Source organism: Phyllostomus discolor, chromosome 14, assembly GCF_004126475.2.
Source record: "Phyllostomus discolor isolate MPI-MPIP mPhyDis1 chromosome 14, mPhyDis1.pri.v3, whole genome shotgun sequence".
NCBI lineage: Eukaryota > Metazoa > Chordata > Mammalia > Chiroptera > Phyllostomidae > Phyllostomus > Phyllostomus discolor.
This window is the reverse complement of record NC_040916.2, coordinates 18,162,703-18,180,488: the sequence shown is the minus strand read 5'-3', so window position 1 is coordinate 18,180,488 and position 17,786 is coordinate 18,162,703. Positions and strand designations below refer to the sequence as shown.

Here is a 17,786-nt window from a genome sequence, read left to right as displayed (position 1 = left end):
GCAAATCGTGCCTTAGGAATAAGGCAGGTTCCTCCAAGTGCTACATTTCTGACTTTCTCTACTTCACCAGTTGGGCCTGGGCTGAGGGACCACGGTTTGGTTTTGCTTTGTATTCATCGGCACACCATGCACCATTGACTCGAATCCTCCCGACTCTCCGGGGTATGCGGAGGTGTGAGCACAACCCTCTCTGTCTGGGCAGTAACCGGGACACCCCGGTTCTCCCTCCCCTGCCCTCAGTCCAGCCGGGATCCGAGGGCAGCGCCGGCGGAGGAGGATGAGCCGGGCAGGGAAAGGTCCCACCTGGAGACGCCGGGGAAGTGCTGACCGGCGACGGCTCCTTTCCCCCTCGTCCGGTCCTGTTCTCGGAGCAGACTGAGGTCAGACACTGTCGTTAGGGGCGTGGAACAGAAGCAACTGGTGGACTTTTGGAACATCATGAAAGGTGGGTTTTAGAGAAGCAATCCGGAGCGCCGTTACCTGGAGGTGGGGGCGGGGGAGGGCAGACCTCGCACCCCAGCGCTGACGACACACGGGCTGCCTCGCCACGAGGACAGGGTGCCCCTCCACGGCGGGGACAGCAGGTGTCTTTGGGCTTCCAGGGACCCGCGCGGGCCGGAAACAGGAGAGTATACGAGCCTTTGTAGACAAAGTCCAGGGGACGGCGACACGCCCTGGTCCTTCAGCCTCGTGCTCTCGGGGCTTCCCGTGCTGGACCCGACCCCTGTCCCAGGCGTTCGCGGGGTGCCTGACTCCCGAGTTGACATTCCTTGGGCAGAACGGCAGCGGAGCAAAAGGAAGGCTCTTTGGAAGGCACCAGCCCGCGCCTCTGCGCTGCTCTCTCTCTCCTTCCGCCCTCGTGCGAACAGCCTCTCTCGTGGGAAATTCTCCGAGGACGCGGGCCAGCGCCAATCAGGGAGCTCGGCACTTGCCCCCAGCGCCGGCCACCTGGAGCGGCGATGCGGCTCTGGGGCCGCGCGCGGCCGGGACCGAGAGCGCCCCCCCCCCCCCCCCAGCGCCGGGCGCCCGGAAGGACGCGAGCGCAGACCCCGCGGGAGCCGCCGCCAGCGCAGTGCCGCTCAGCCTCGGTAACGGGGCGCGGTGCTCCTAGGCGCCCGGGTCCGGCAAAGGAAGCAAAGGAGGGAGGGGCGGGCCGAGGACCCCGTGGGGCATCGGGGTCCGTGCGCGCGTGGATGTGCCTGGCCAGGGCGTACTTTTGAGGGCGACTCTGCACCCGGTAAGCGCCTCCCGTGCCGCCTCCCACCGCGCGTCTGGATCTGGACCTCAGCGCTGGCGGGCTGGGGCGCTTCCGCGGTCGGCTCTCCCACTTCGCACCGGCAAGAGGTGGGCGACTCTGGCTGCTGGTTGCGATGTCCCCGCCTCCCGGCCGGACTCTCTGGGTCCCTGCCCAGGAGCGCACCGTAATCCTTTGCCTTCGCCCCGCGTCGCCGATCTGCTCCGCGGCACCTTCCTCCCGCCGGGCCCCACGCGGACGTGGCTGCTGCGCCTCGGTGCCCACGACCACCCGAGGACAATGCAGTGGCCGGAGCGCGATCTCTGGGCGCGCGTGAGTGAGGGGTGCGGGGACCCTCTTCAGTCTGGGCGGCCAGGTTGGTCCGAGCGTGTGGTTATTTCTGGGCCCACCTGGCCACCCCAACTCGGTTTGCTGCTGATTTTCCTAAAGTTGTACAAAATAGGGAGGGAGGCGGTGCATTGGCGGGGTGGGGTCAACATCCCTGCCTATGTGTGTGGGTCCGGAGCAGAGACACCGGCGCGTCCTCCTGAGGCCGCAGAGCTGGCGGCCCGCAACCCCATCCCGCGGGGCCGATTTGGCCAGCGGGGCTGGAGGCGCCGACCACAGCGAAGCCGCCGCTCAGTGGCCTTGGAGGAGGATTTGGCTCACGTAGAGAGTCCAGGGAGCGAGCAGAAAGCATTGGGATCGGCCCCGCGTTCTGCTGCTCGCATCCCCTTCGCCCCGAGTCTGGCCCCGATGGGGCGAACTGAGTGAGGGGCTCCCGCAGGCCGCCCTCAGGGGTGGCTTCCTGCGCCCCCAAAGCAGCGAGAGAGGCAGGGGTGGAGCTGTCTTCTCCGCCAGCGCCCTTGGGCTGCACACACCACCGATGTTTCTCTGCCACATTCGGGCATTCCTTTTCCCTGGGTGGATTTGTGGGAACCTGGAAGTTTGCTTTTCTAGCAACTTTGGAGTACTGGGGCAGGTATCCAGTCCAGAGTCCGGGCCGCCGGCTGGCAGTCAGCTGAAACGCTTTCTCCGGTCCCCAGCCCTGGCCCACGCTCAGGGCCTGGCTGGAGAGCAAGGTCTGGAAGGAGGAGGGCCTCATCCGCAGGGCTCGGGGCTCGCGAAGAGGCAGCCAGCCGCAATGGGCAGGGGCTGACTTCGATGCAGTCGGATCTCTGGGCCCCGCTACCTTCCCCAGCGTCAAACCAGACTCGCGGTGTATACTGTGTGAGAGACAGTGACGGGAGCCTTGAGACCCCGCAGGTTCACGCTGCCGGAGATTCGCTGGGATTCGGTCTTCCGCGGGAAAGACACCTCCTTTGTGTGCTGGTCAAGTTCTCGTGAGTGCATTCAGATGCTGCCCCGTTCCTCCAAGGGGAAGACAGAGCAAATGAGTATTCTCTGAAAACGGTTGTACTTTCTCAGATCCCTCTCCGGGTTCCAGCTCTCATCCCTGAGAGGTAGAGGTGGGGGTCACGTTGACACCCAGGCAGGAACTAAAATGTGATCCTCAAGGTTCAGTGGGGACCTGGGCCGGGTCAGCAGCATGACTTCCTCACACCATTCCTACATCCTGGGGGAGGAAATGAGACAGGACCAGGTGTGAGTGGGGAAAGCCTCTGAAGTCCTTTGGGGTGGGGGTGGGGGGCCCACACTCATGCATCGAAACCTTAGTTTTGGGCATCACTGGCATTTCTGCCAGACCTAGAAATCTGCATTTTGTGACCTTGTGGGAAATTGTGCTTGGGAAAGGCTCCAATGCTGGGGCTAATGAGGGCAAGTCCCTCATGTTTTGCTCAAGGATCTCTGTTTTGTCTCCAGCTCGCCCAGCTGTAATTGGACATGAGCTCTGCCCAGTGCAGAGAGCACCTCTGTCTGAGTCCAGCATCACCTGGTAACGGGAGAGCCTGGCACTGGCTCACCCACACCCCAGGCACAGGGAGGGGTTTCCGTGAGAGCCCCTGCTAACTTGGGAAGGGTGCTGGGGCGGATCAAAGGAGGAGCTGGGAGTCCTCCGGGTAGCTTCTTACAAGAGAATGATTTGGCCCTGGCTTGGTACCCCCAGGTCTTGCCTGTTGTGAAAAGTGCGCCGAGGTTTAGGGTCTGTCCTGATGGTTGTTTACACCAAGGACAGGTGCTGCCACGTATGGAGGGCCTTCTGTGTGCCAGACACAAGGCTTTGCGAGGTCAGTGTTCTTATCCCCGTATGTCACACGGGGAGACTGAGTTTGGGAGAGGTTAAATAACTTGCTAAGATCGAGAAGCTGAGCTCGGAACGCAGGCCTCTCTGGTTCTGAAGTCCCAGCTCCTTCCACAGAGCCGCTCTCCTCCCATGAAAATAGTCACACGTGCAGCAGCTGAAAACCCGGAGCCATTGTGAACAGGGACCGGGACTCGTGGTCACAAGACGTATCTGTGACCCCGGTAGACTTCAGGGATCGTGCTGGCCTGGGAAATGCACCCTCTTCATTCCCCTCGGACTCAGGGGTTTAATCCACACACAGCGCTCAGCTCCCTCACATGGAAAATGCAACGTGCAATGACATACTACTTCCGTAACACCCATTTACCAAACTTTCCTACACTGGTGGTGGGAGAATAAATCGGTACAGTTTCTTTGGAGGGCATCGTGGGGACATCTTTCAAAATTTGAAATGCCCATGCCATTGACACAGGGGTTCCGTCTCCAGGAGTTTAACTTGCTGTTATGCTTGCCTGTGGACACAGAGACATACGATAGTCTAGCATTGTTTGAGCTGTGGAAGATCAATGGGCATGCTCAGCACAGGGGGCTGGCCAAATAGCTGGTGGTGCTTCCAGATAGTCACATACTGTCCTATTCACCCATAAAAAAAAAGAAGTAGGAGAAACCTACTCTGAAACTGGCATGGAACAATTTCTAAGATACGTGGCTAAGTGGAAAACATGCTTAGAGCGTTTATAATATGCTCCTGTTCGTGGAGGAGGAAGGAGAGTTCCAGGCTATTTGCTTGTCAGTGTGAGTAGCTATATACACAAAACCGAATAGTAGCTGTTGCCTCCAGGGAGATGGACCTGTAAACCTTTTGTATCTTTCCCATTTCAAACCACGTGATTACATTAACTAGTTTAAAAAATCCTGTCCTTGCTCTGTGCCTGACGGTTCTCTTGAGCTCCTCTCCAGCTGGGTAGTGTGGAGCTCCCCCCACCCCAGATTGCGTGAGAGGTTCCCACTTGAATAAAAGCCAAAGCGCTGTGCGACCACACCGGGCCCATAGTATCCGGCCATCCAAAATTCCTTTCAATATGCAGGCTGCGCTTGGAAAGCTGGGGTGGAAGAGGTGTTCTTAGACCTCTCTGAGCTGGGTAGGCAAGATCTGATGCTCCAGCTTTGAAAGCAAGATGCAGAAATATAAACTGCCCCTGTTTTTATTGCCCTAATGTTCCCTATGCAGGCCAAGCATCAGGAACCGGACGGCGTTAGTGAGGGCACGGGAGGAGCACCGCGGTTGAGCATCTGACAGGGTGGAAGGGGTGTCGGAAGGTTTATTTCTAGTGTTGTGCTTGGGGAGAAAGAGAGATACACTCGAAAGAAACAGTTTGGAAATTATTCTGGGGTTGAGGGCTCTATTGCCTCAGCGGAGGGGTGAAGGTTATTTATGGGAGTTGTCCTGCCATCAATCAGTGTGTCCCTGAATGCTCCTTTGGGTGCTTTTTATGGGCACAGATGCTGGGCTCAGCTGTCGGCCGCCCCCCCCCCCCCCGCCCCGCCTCAAGGATTCCCTTCTGTTGATCATTCATCCTGAAGGCCAGGGGGATGCACCAGGGGATGGAGGCAGGGGATGGAGGCATCGGGCACTGCCGTCCCACCTTCAGGTAGGACAAGCTGTTGCAGGGCAGAAGCCGTGGAGGGAAAGGCTTGCTTCCAGCCGCGGGACATGGGGCTCTCCCTCACCATTAGGTGTTTAGCCTTTTTGGGGAGCATTCTGTGTTGCACTTACTCTGCTAAGCACTCTGCCCTACATTATGTCATTTAATCTCTAGATCGGGTAGGTGGGGGAGCCCCGGCTCATTGCCATCAAGCACCAACACCTTTCTGCTCTCCCTTCAGTGACTTTTCTGTTCCCCGCACAGTAACCTGCAGCAAGGCACGGTGGCATCACACAGGCGCTCACAGACTCGGGCTGGGGTATAACAGCATGTGGCCAAGCATCCCGTGCTTTGGGGGATGATCTGGAACCTTGGCATTCCGGATAGGTTTGCACAAGGCACCGTTCGGGGACAGAGCAGTCAGCCTCCTTGGTTTGGATTCCCGTCTCTCTCCGTTTCTACCTCCAGGTGTGTGTTGAGGGCCGGGCTGAGTGGACTGTGCGTGTGGGGATCCCTGGGGACGGAGGGAGGGAGGGAAGGAGCAGTTGCCTCTGTGCTGATGAGGCCCTGTGTCTGCACCCAATGAGCAGGGTGAGCAGGGTGGTCCCCGAGCCCCAGGTCCGCGCTGGGAGTCGCTCTGCTGTTTGGGAAAAACAGCCCAAGAGCTGAGCTCACTGCAAACCTTTCTCCTCCCACGCAGCTCCCCTGCTGGGGTTCACCTCTGACTCCCATTCCGCTTCAAAAAGAAACAACTTGGATTTCTCCCCAAATAAATTCTGGAGCACACAAGGCAGCCGCTTGTTCTGCCGCTGCCATTGCCCACAGCAGCGAGAGCAAGACGCCGGGCCTGGCTCTCAGCTCCAGCTGCCAGAACCAGCCAGGAGGCCAGATGCCCCAACTATTTTTTGTTAAAGTCCCCTTTTGACACAGAAAGTGTTTACATACCATACTAGTAGGGCGTGATCAGTGTAACCACTTCTATTTAGAAAATAATCTGTTGTTCAAAGCACTGGGTGGGCAGAAAGCCGTGCCCAGCATGGCCCTGGGCATGAGTTGCCCAGAGATCAGAGCAGGAGAGGACCTTTCCCGTCGCCCGCAGGGCTCTGCGGAGCACAGGACACGCTGGGTGGAGTCACAAGCCCCGTGCTGGCTTGTGCGGAGGGGCTAAGGCAAATCGAAGGCTGGCCCAGATGGATTAGTAAGGTCCTTTTGGAGGAGGTGAGTTTGCTAATTGGGCCTTGAAGGCTAAGTAGGATTTTGATAGACAAATTCAGTAGAAGTGGCTAAGAGAACAGCTTGGGCAAAGGCAAAGGGTTACAATAGAATAGAGAGTATTATACTAGAGTAATACAAAAGTAAATGAACATCAGTAATGCCATTGCTTACCCAGCTTCTGCCACAGACATAATACATGGTAACTTTTAGGTCCCGTGTTTTGTCGTGTATAATGTGCTCCCGTGTAGAGTGTGTACCCACGTTCTTGGCCCAGACTTTCAGGAAAAAAATCTTTTGTTTTAATTTTTAACTCAGTTTTTTTTTTATCTATTTATATTCAGAAACAAAACCAATTATCGGACTCAGTTCACCTCACCACTTTATTCACGGTTTTTCACCCGTTCGTCCCTTCCTGCATTCAACACACAGGACCCGTGCGTCTGGGCCGAGTGCTCGGCTGTGCAGGGAGAGATGAAAGGAAAAGCCACGCCCCCTGCACCCTCCGGGACCTCGAGCAGACCTCGGAGACAGGGCAGGCTCTGTTCCAGACCACTGCAAAAAGTGAAGGTTGCAATAAAGCCAGTCACGTACAAAAGTCACGTTTACACTATAATGTAGTCTATTAAAAGCGCAATACCACATATCTAAAAAGCTTACATACTTTAAGTAAAAACTAATGCTGCTGGAAAATTGGTGCCAATAGCCTCACTCAGCTCAGAGTTGTCACAAACCTTCCGTTTGTAAAAGTCGCAGTATCTGTGAAAGCCCAGAAAACCAGCGTGCCTGCACCTGGAAGAGCTCATGAAAGGCGACAAATGCCACAGTGGAAACAGGGACAAAGGGCTGTGGGAAAACGTAGTATGTTTTCAATAAATGCTGATGCTAAAATAAAGAATCAACATGATAAACAGCACCAGGTACCCCCCAAGAGAACAAAAAATTATTTCTTTGGGTTTGGCCAGTGAGTATTAACTACTTTTGTTCGTGTCCCAAAATCCATGGAAATTGTGGCGTTCTCTGGAAAACACTGAAATATTTACATATTAAAATGGATGAATACATGATGATCTTGAAATCAGAGAGCACCTTATACTAGATTCCAACACAGGCACCAAGTTTTAAGAAAGAAAACTGTATGGAACAAAAGATTTCAAGTGAGAACATTGTGTCACCCCATTTTTCTATGAACTGGGGGAAGTCCGCCAAGATTCTGTTTTGGGGCAGGACACCCTCAGCCCAGCAGGGAGGCACCCGGGCTCCCCAGGAGGACGGTGCCGGCGGTCTGCAGGTGGTGATGACTTGGGCAAGGACGACTTCAGAGGAGCAAGGAGGCCAGAAGCAGCTAGCGTTGGGCTGAAACATGAGGGACACATTTTCAAGATGTCAACACATATTTATTGGGTGTCACAGGGGACACAAGGTTGAGGCAGGGGAAAACAAAATAGCCAAAGCCCCTGTTCTCATGGGGCTTGAAGTCATTCAGGGGAAAGGAATTTATCACAAAGTAAATGCAAAGTGACACGGTGGGAGAAGCTATGACACAGAGGTGCACGGCATGGTAAGAGTAGGTAAGGAGAGGTCCGGGCTGTTTGGGAGGACTCGGGAAGCCATCCTGAAGACTTGCTGGCTGAGCTGAAACCTGAGGAGTGAGTGGGCGCTAAGGAGGCGAGGGGAGCTGGGGCTGGGAGAGGAGAGTCCAGGCAAAGGCCATGGCTAGAGAGAACGTGGCATGGTGAGGCACCCAAAGGCCAGTGGACTGGGGTGCAGAGAGAGAGAGGAGGAATTATCAGATAAGCGGGAAAGGTGGTCAGGAGTTAGAGCCTGCGACCTGATCAGCCACAGTAAGGATGAGGATGCTGATTGTAAAGCCACGGGGAGTCACGGAAGCACTAAGCAGGAGGGTGAGGGTCAGATTTTCCCATTTTAGGAAGATCGCCCTGACTATACGGTGTAGACATTATATTTGAGGTGGTCAAGCGTACACACAGGGAGACCTAGTAGGAGACTCTTGAAGTGGTCCATGTGACAGGTGACAGTGATTTAGATGGGGATGTCTGCAGTGGACATAGAAAGAAGTAGGTTTGGCAGGTTTAGAGTATAAAATAGACAGGAAGTGATGGTTTGGATGTGAGAGGCAAGTGTGAAAGTTTAAAAAAAATTTTTAATTTATTGATTTGAGAGAGAGAGACATCAATTTTGTTGTTCCACTTATTGACGCATTCATTGACTAATTCTCGTATGTGCCCTGACCAAGGATCAAACCTGCAACTTTGGTGTACTGGGACAACACTCTAACCGACTGAACTACCCAGCCAGGGCCTTGGGAGGGAGTTTTGAGGATGGGTCTAGACTTCCAGCTTCGTAGCAGTGAGTGGGGGTACCGTTCCCTGAGACAGGAAGCAGTGAGAGAGGACCAGGCTCTGGGGTGAGCATCGCAAGTTTGATCTCAGCCATGCTGTGCTTGAGGGGCCTTTGCACCATCGGAGTCGGGAGCTCAGCAGGCCAGGCAGACAGCTAAGCAGGGGTTTGGAGGAGAGGACTGGCAGAGGCTGGCCCCAGTAAGTCACCGATGCCAGGCGTGACGGAACCCACGGGATGGATGGTGCTGCCCAGGGAGGAGAGGGGAGGGAGGCTTGGAAGAGAAAGCCTGGACGGACTTGCAGTAGGTAAGGATAAGCCTGAAAAGGGCACAGAGAAGGGCGGTCCTGAGAGAGAGAGAAAGACACACAGGAGGTGGAAATAGCATGAAAACCGAGGGTGTAGTATTTCCTAAAAAGAAGAGAAAACATGGCTTCTGCCGAGAAGCCAGTTAAATGAGGACGGATACAAGCCCCTGGGCTTTGGAAACGTGGAGGACAGGGGTGGTGCAGGCCAGCGCCTCGGTGGTGCGGTGGGCGCGGTCAGACTGCAGTTGGTGGGCGAGGGAGGGAAGTGGGGAGTGGATCTTGCACGTGTGAGTAAGCCTTGCTGAGGTTTGGCTGTGATGGTTGTAGTTAGGGTGGCTTCATTATGCTGCTTTTCTTTCTAATCCTCATCCGAGGACTTTTTTTCATTGCTTTTGGGGTTGGGGGAGAGAGAGAGAGGGAGGGAGGGAGAAATATCGATGTGAGAGAGAGACATTGATCAGTTGCCTGACTGGGGATCGAACCCACAACCAGGGTATATGCCCTGATCTGACTGGGAATTGAACCCATGACCTGTTAGTCTACAGGATAATGCTCCCACCAACTGATCCACAATGGCCAGGGCTGGTTTCATTATGCTTTAATGGGAAACAATTGAGCACACGTAAATACCAGTGGAAAAGATCCAGTTGAATGGAAAAGTTGTAGGTTAAAGGAAGGATAATTCATAATGCAAGATTCCTAAGAAGATGTGTGAATAGCATGTAATGTGCAGGTGGAGGGGCTGGCTTCAAGAGGGGGAGGCACCACTCTTTGGGCCAGCTGGGGAGAAGGAGGAGAGGACACGGCCAGGTGTCAGTGTGTTTGTATGGGGCGGTGGGAAGATGAGGGTGTTGCCATCGAAGGAAGGGCGGATGGCTGGGAGACGGGATGGAGGAAGGAGTTTGTTTAATAGGGGTGATGAGCACAGTGAGGAGAAGGAGTGAAGAAAGTGGAGAAAGGTGATGATATTGGACCACTTATTGGCTATGTGACACTGAGCCCATTTTCCCACCTGCAAAATGGGAGTAGTGGCAACGTTGCTTACTCCACAGACTTGTGCCTGGCCTGTAGCGAGCGATCAGCAAACGCGGGCTGCCGCTTTCATCTCCGCCCTCGCCATCGGCGCAGCGCTGCACGCAGAGCGGGTCCCAGTGTAAAACAGTCGTCCCTCCGACCTCCCAGACTGTTAGTACCTAAGAAGTAGATGGACATCGCCCCACCCACACTGGTCTCGCTTCCCATCGCCGAAGCGCCAATCTCTTTCTTCTCTAAGCGCTTGGAAGCTTTTCCGCTACTTAATGCTGAGGGATTTGTACGTGGTGCTTAGCCAGGGCGGATTCTATTAAGGAATTTAATCATATGGGCAGGGCACTGGGCCAGGGTGAAGAGAGAAGAGGTTCAATTAATTCAACAGCCCAATCTCTTCTGACCTCATTCATATACAGAGGACATTCATGCCTTTATTCCTTTCTGTTGGAGCCAGCTTCGGGCCAGGCCTGCCCCCAGGCTGAGATACGGAGATGAAGAGGGGTGGTTCCTGCCCTCCCCTCAGATATTAATCTGATCGTATAAAAATTGTAACGACTGTACCATGTGCTGGGAGCACAGGAGAAGGAGACCCTAGGGTGCACAGACTAGGCAGGGAAGGCTTCCCAGAGCAGGTCGTGTTTGAGCTGGGCTGTGAGGATGAACTACCTTGCAGACAAGGGAAGCTTCCTGGGCATTGTAGGCAGAGGGAGGCCAGAAAGCTCAAGAGTTGGCGGGGGAACTGACACTACACACAATCCAGTAATGTCAGAACGGGAAGGAAGTGTCCGTTATGCAGACGAGACGAGAGGCTAGACCGCAGAGTGGCTGGCGAAGGACCTGGACTTGACCCCGTAGGAGGCGCGGAGCCGCCGCAGAGTTTTGAAGAGAGCAGAGGGACCGGTCAGGAGACAGTGGTGCTAGGGCAGGCGAGGTCTGACCGGAGACCATTTCCAGCGATGTGGGTCCGAGGTGTGGCCGTGGGAGCGGGTGAGCCAAGTGAAACCGAAGCCACCGGCACTGAGGAGGGCATGGACATCGGAGGCTGCGGTGACAGAGAAGCCACCTTTGTGCATATCGGAACTTTCTGGGGTGATGGCAGAGCCTTAGGTGCAGGGGAGGCGATTGCTCCAGTCCTCGGTGAGGAAGAGAGAGTCAGCCATGGGGCAAAGGACAGAATGAAGAATAATCGAGTAGCAAGGACTTCAAAGGAATAAGGATTTTCACAAGATAATGGAAATAAAACACCCACCTCTGATTCTGGGAAGCAGAACAGATTTGTGAAAGATTTGAACAGTTGCTCCTTATTGCCAAGGTCAGGCAGACACCACAAAACAGGTAGGACGGATTTCCAAGGCTCCAGACCATCAGGTACTGCTTGAGGACACCATATGGCAGATGGGTGCCACCAGACTCAAGAGCTCAGACACCAGCTGAGTCCCCATGGTGGCTCCACAATCCCTGATGTTGTCCTGGGCATAGTCCCTTCCCAGGCCCCTCAGAGAACCACTTCCAACCTCTTTGCTGAGGTCTTAATGTTGCTGAGCACGTCCTCTCGCCATGGCAAAGGAGTCGGACAAACGGCCTCCTTCATCTCAGAGAGCTGCTAGTTCAACACCCCTCTTCTCTGAGCAGGCGGGTTTCTGCGTGGACCCACTTCTTTGTGGGGCATCTGCTCTATACTCAGTGCTGTGCTGGGCACACTGGAGGGTTCAGGAAAATACCAGGCATGTCCATGCCCTCAGAGATCTCATGGTCTAATTAGAAGAGCTAGAATAGAATACCTGGAATAGTCAGAGTTGGTAAATACCTTCTATAGTTTAAGGTAGGTGGTTGGGTACAGTCAGGGAAGCGGTGAGTGCAGTGCCACGTCTGGACAGGAGTTAAGGGGGATGGAAAAGAGAGGGTGAAGAATCTACTAAGGCGACCTGCAGGGTTTTGGATGGTAGGGGGGAGGCCTGAGAAGGGGCGGTGCCATTGGGAGAGCCATGGAGTGCTGGGGCAGAGGCGCAGAGCTCAGACTGGGAAATGGGCATTGGGAGAGTCTGCAGGCTTCTCCGGGTGGAGGTGGGCGTGGAGCTATGTCTCTGCTATGCTGAGATAAGGGGAAGCGCTGGGAGGGTGTGAAAGACATGTTTTCACGAAGGGAAAACAAGAGCTAACTGGGAGCCAAATGGAGACAGTGCGAGTACCAGGATGGAGAGGGCCATGCTCCAGAAACTGAAGACTGGGTGAGACTGGCGGTTGATTGGATGTGAGGGGACACGCAGGGGGAGACGACTGGGATGACTCACAGGTCACTGGGCATGGGGACTGGGTGGGTGGTGGTGCCATTCATGAGGAGGAGGAGGACTACAGCAGGAAAAGCGCTCTGGGGGAAGAGCAGGTAAAACGATGCTTCCTGTTTGGGACCATTCGAACTGTAGGGTCCCTCGGGGTAGCTTAGTATCCCGTGTCTGGGGCCACTGGGGAGTATGATTCTGAGACCCAGGGAGAGTTCGGCCCAGATACATAGCTCCGGGAATCATCCATAAACAGGGGAATGAATGCCTAAGGCAGGCGCGCTGGGCAAGGGTGGAGTCTTGGGAAGGACTCGCACGTGTTAGGGGAGTGGCCTCGAAGAGACAAAGAGGGAGGAGTCCAGGTGCCCTGAGTCAGACCAGGAGAAGCGGTGTGGGTGGCACCCAAAGGTGTAATGCCTGGTTCAGAGAGGCCTCCTCTCCCTAGCTGCAGTGCTGTGGTGGGCTTAGTTCCCATCGTCGTGATGTGCCCTACCGGTTCTTAAACAGCTGTAAGCACACCCCTGCGTCCGTCCACCTGTTTTTCCACGCAGCTACATATAAGGCTTACTGGGGCTCAGACACTGGGCCGGGTGCTGGAGACACGAAAGGCAGGCAAGCCCCCTGCCCCTGGGAGCCTCTAGGCGAGTGTTCCTCAGCCCAGTCCCTGCTGACATCCTGGGCCTGGCCATTCTTTGTTGTGAGGGGCCGTGCTGTATTTTCTAGAATGTTCCACAGCATCCCTGGCCCCTCTATTCATGAGATGCTAGCAGCATCACCCCTGCCCCGATTGTGACAACCACAGATATGTCCCGTCATGGCCAAATGTCCCTTTGGTGGACAAAATCACCCCTCCCCAGGGAGAGGATTCAAAGTATTACCAAACAAATGATCACAGAAATAAAAATAAAGTTCCCAGTATAAAGATGCTCTGAATAAAAACAAGCCTAGGTCCCATGACGGAGAATGAAAGGGGCCTGCCTTTGGGTTCGATCATGAAGCAAGGCCTCATGGGTAAAGGAACAGTAAAACTGAGGCCCGAGGTAGGAGAAGGAGCCAGTCACGGGAGGAGTGCGGCGCTCAACCTCCTGGCCAGAGAAGCTCCCAGGGCCAGAAGGGGGGTCTGCAGCTGGAGGATCAGAAAGGAGGGCCATTGGCTGGGGCCGAAGGGAAGAGTGGTGTAAGGTGAGACGGGAGAGGTAGGCATTCTAAGAGTCGTCCAAATACTTGTGCCGTGCTCCCCGTAGGAATGAGACGTGTGTGGGTTGTGTGAAGAAGATCGTCCTCTGCTGAGAGGCTGTCGGTGGGGAAATGACTGTGGTGGTTCGGGCAAGAGACGGGGGGTGGCCTGCAACTCGGCAGGGGAGCTGGAGGGATGCGGATGGACTGGGGCTTGCCTCCGTGTTCCTGAGGCCTCGTGTGTTTTGGTCATACCCGAGGGCTGGCAGTACTGATTCTGGGACCACTCTTACTTTATTCAGTAGCATTTGTGGAGTTCCCGGGTGTGCCTGGCGTGTAAGGCACTGTCCCACACAGCTCCAAGTCTGGGAGGGAGAGAGACACTGGACAGCATCATGCGGAGGTGTGTGATTCTCCGAGCCTGAGATGTCGCGGAAGCCTGTGTGGAAGGGGCACTAACCAGCCTGGGGGAAGGAGGAGAGTCCGTGAAAAGTGGGGGAGGTAGCACCTAGACTGAGTTGTTACAAACTCAGTTAAAACCAGTGACGTGCAGCAGAATGGGCGTGCCAGGCCGGCCCAGCCCCGCATAGACCCGGCGAGGGCCAACAGCACAGCAGGGCAGAAGCCTACGACCCAGGGCAGGGGCAAGTGAGAGGGGGCCAGAGGGCTTGGCAAGGGCCAGAGGGGCTGGCAAGAGCCAGATCATGACAGCAGATGCAACCGTTGGGTCTCAAGGGGCAAGTGACAGTGTGGCAGAAACAGGGGCAGATGAGAAGTGTGGGGTCTCCAAGCTCCTGGTCCAGTGCATCCTCCTCTGGCTACCACAGACTCTCTCTGAAGTCTGGGACTGCCCAGGACCACTGAGTGTCCCCACGGTGGCTCCTGAGGGCCTTCCCCCGCCCCCACCCCTTGCGCACGGAGCATTTGCAATCACAGGCCCGGCCCTCGCTCCCCTGCGCTGGGCTCTCGCTCATGCTGCTCCCTAAGCCCTGAAAGGAAACCCCCAAAAGAGAAACCCCAAGACTGTTCTCACAGTCAAAATAACTACTCTCCACTGAAGTGCTGAAAAATGGGGGGTTTCTTTAGTCAACCAGCAGCTGCTTCCAATGGTGTAGAAACACATTTTATGTGAGAAGATATTCGTGATCTGTTGTTAAATTATGAAGCGGTGTGTACACAGTATAACCCCTCCAAGTACGTGAATATGTCTCAGAGTAAAACAGAATGTTAACAGTGCTTATCGGCAAGTGGACAGAGTTATGGGGGATTTTCATTTTATCCTCTGACTTCTGTACGCTCACAATTTTCTAATGCACAATCATTACTTCTATGGCAAGAAACAAGCAGCAAACAAAGCCGCTCTGGGCATCTATCTGGTTTCCCCGCCCCCTCACCCCCCCTTCCCCAGTGACTGACCTCGGGCTCCTTGTAGACACAGCAGCGTTTCCTCCAGGACTGCAAGCGAGACTAATTCATTAAGTGCTTTCAGCCCCGAAGATGACAGGAGCCAGGAAGGCATCAAGTCTGGTTACTACGACAGCCGGTAGCCTTGATGTCTGTGTGTGTATTTATTAGCGGGACTTGGTGTACCATCCTCCCCCAGGCTCCAGGACCTTTCCCGCGGACTTGGATAGAGATCTCATTCTCAACCTGGCACAGCCCATCGGTCAGAATCAAGTCAGGGCCGGCTCACCGGGGGATGAAGACAACAGGAACCCTGGCCGAGGACGCAGAATGAGCTTGGAGGACTGGGGTGGGCGAGGTGTTGGGTGAACAGAGGGCTCAGGAGCAAACTGGATTCTAGGGTCCCTTTCTTTAAGCTAACAATGATTGAATGCTCTTCCTGCCAAGCATTGAGTATTGTTCTTTACACGCTTTTTCTCCATCTAGACTTCACAACAGTTCTGTCAGGGATTATTCCCATTGTAGAGCTGTGGAAACTGAGGCTCCAAGAGTGTGCACAACTAGTTAGTAGCAGTGCCTAGGTTTTCACTTGGCTGTTCCTTCACCGAACACCCCCTTCCCCACCCTACTGCCGCCTCCCTATTTAATGGATACTGCTTTAAGTCGGGATTTTATTGGAGAATATTCTATTGATTTTGGCTTGGAAGTTGCACAGCATGGAGAAGATGCCATATGCCATTGTTAAGTGGGTGGGTGGATGGGTGGATGGATGGGAATGAGTGGATGAATGAATGAACAAAATGATGACTTTTAAAGGGTCCCATAATCATATAAAGGCAGAGAGGTAATTGCATTAGTGACTGATCTCATAGGTAATTGCTACAGATGGATGTGACCAGGACTCAATAGCTCTGTCTGTTCCCCACCCAAGGTTAACAAGGCATAACTATATGCCTTTAGTGGAAGTCAACACCAGGGGAATCATTTTTTAAATATTTTATTTGTTTTTAGAGAGAGGGGAAGGAAGGGAGAAAGAGAGGGAGAGAAATATCCGAGTGTGATCGGTTGTCCCTTGTGTGCCCCCTACTGGGGACCTGGTCCGCAACCCAGGCATGTGCCCTGACTGGGAATTGAACCGGCGACCTTTTGGTTCTTAGGCCAGTGCTCAGTCCAATGAGCCACACCAGCCAGGACTAGAGAGGCATGTTTTGAGTGCTGGAGAGAACTGGGATCATGTAGGTATGTGGTTCAGTCAGTCCTTGCAGATCAGATGGAGAAGCGGTATCAGTCCTTCCCATGCACAAAGCTAGATGGGTGTTCTTTTCATTTGCAAACCGATTACTGTGTGTCCTAGCACTTTGCCTGTAGGGCTCCATCCTCTGGGTCTAGGGACACAGAGCAGCAGGGACGCCCAGACAGTGTGCTTCCAGGGCCATTTGTGAGGGAAACGCTTTGTTAATTTCTTTTCAAGTTTGTATCAAACCAGCAGCCATTTCTTGGCTCAAAAGAAGAGACGCTTCTCTCCATGTGTGCGCTGTCCGCTTTAGGAACGCTCAAGGTTGGTTACGGGGTCAGCAAGTACAGAGGGAGGGATGCTTTGGTGCTCATTTCTTATCGCCTTACCCACCTTCCTGGCTGAGCTTAGAGCTCACATCATTCCTTTCCCCAGCTCTGAATTAGTCAGCCAGCAACAGGAACGAAGGCTGCTGTGTCCAGGCCGCCGAGGGAGCCTGGGAGAGAAATATCTGGGCCAGCATGCCGGCGCTTGTCTCCCGGGAGCTCACAGCTGCCTTGGAGAGAGACTGGGCATCAGTGTTAGATTACAGGGCAGTGCCGTGGCCGTGACTGTGAAAAACACAGAAGCAAAGGGGCCGTGGGACACTGGCCTGGACAGTTTCTTCTTCTGAAAAATGAAGGCCGTTGGGCTGGTCTCTGCTTTTTCCTATTTGCCTTCTCCTCTAAGGACATGTAGTTCCTCCATAATGTGCAGACTAATGAAGTTCATCAGGGAAGGCTGGAAGGAGCTGACGTCTTCTGAGAAAGGGCACAGGACCCTTGGGAGAACTGCATCTCTGCCTGAGAGCAGCTTCGTGGTCCCTGGCGGTAGGCTGTAGCAAGTCCCATTTTACAGATGTGGAAGCCGAGGCCCAGCCCCCTCTCCCCAAATGGCAGGGAATCCTAATGCGGCCTTCACTGTCTGAGAAGAGATGCTTTCCCGGAGGCCTCAGCCAGGTGTGTGGAGGAGGCAGGCTTCCTCTCCGTGACCTTCCCCCAGACTTCGCCCTTGCTGCTTCCTTCGCCAGCCCATCCAGTTTGGTTTGGGGAACTTCTTTTAAAAATTATTTCTAAGAGCCCTGGCCAGCAGCTCAGTTGGTTGGAGTGTCGTCCCCATATGCAAAGACTGTGAGTTCAATTCCCAGTTAGGGCACATATGAGAACCAACCAATGAATGCATCAGTAAATGGAACAACAAATTGATGTGTCTTTCTTTCTCTTTTCTTTCCTCCCTCTCTAACATCAATAAATAAAATTAAAAAAATTATTTCTGAGAGATCACACGCATACACACTGAATGAGCTCTTTGTATTTTATTTGGGAAATCATAAATGGCTCTCAGGCTAAATGAAACCTGAACCAATCGGAGAACTTCCCAAGGACCTCAAAAGAAACAAGAGTCACAGAGCTGGCGGGAAACTGAGCTGATGCAGACGCCCTGTGGGTGCAGGGTAACCTTGACGAGGGAAGCACTGGCCAGCGTTTTATCTGCCTCTGTGTGTTAGGACGTCGATGCTGTCGTGTGCACATCGACAGGCTCCTGATTGCTCTCATAGCATCAGGGCAGAAGGGGGAGAAGAGAGTTCGCATTGGAGGTGTAGGGGAACATAGCCACACACGGAGAATGAGCATTATTGGTTCAAGTCCCATGGACAG

General features: G+C 54.2%; 1 protein-coding gene across 2 annotated transcripts in view; it reads left to right on the top strand.

Moving 5' to 3' along the window:
* The first annotated feature begins 1,022 nt into the window (after positions 1–1,022).
* The window catches only part of FAM163A (family with sequence similarity 163 member A), a 45,941-nt gene continuing 29,177 nt past the window's right edge, over positions 1,023–17,786 (top strand). The window contains exon 1 of one of the 2 annotated variants that reach the window (XM_028530969.2): positions 1,023–1,237. The gene's annotated coding sequence lies outside the window, so the exon portion shown is untranslated. Of the gene's footprint in view, positions 1,238–1,339; positions 1,568–17,786 lie in introns of those variants that run through there. The other variant, XM_028530970.2, reaches the window with a different exon arrangement.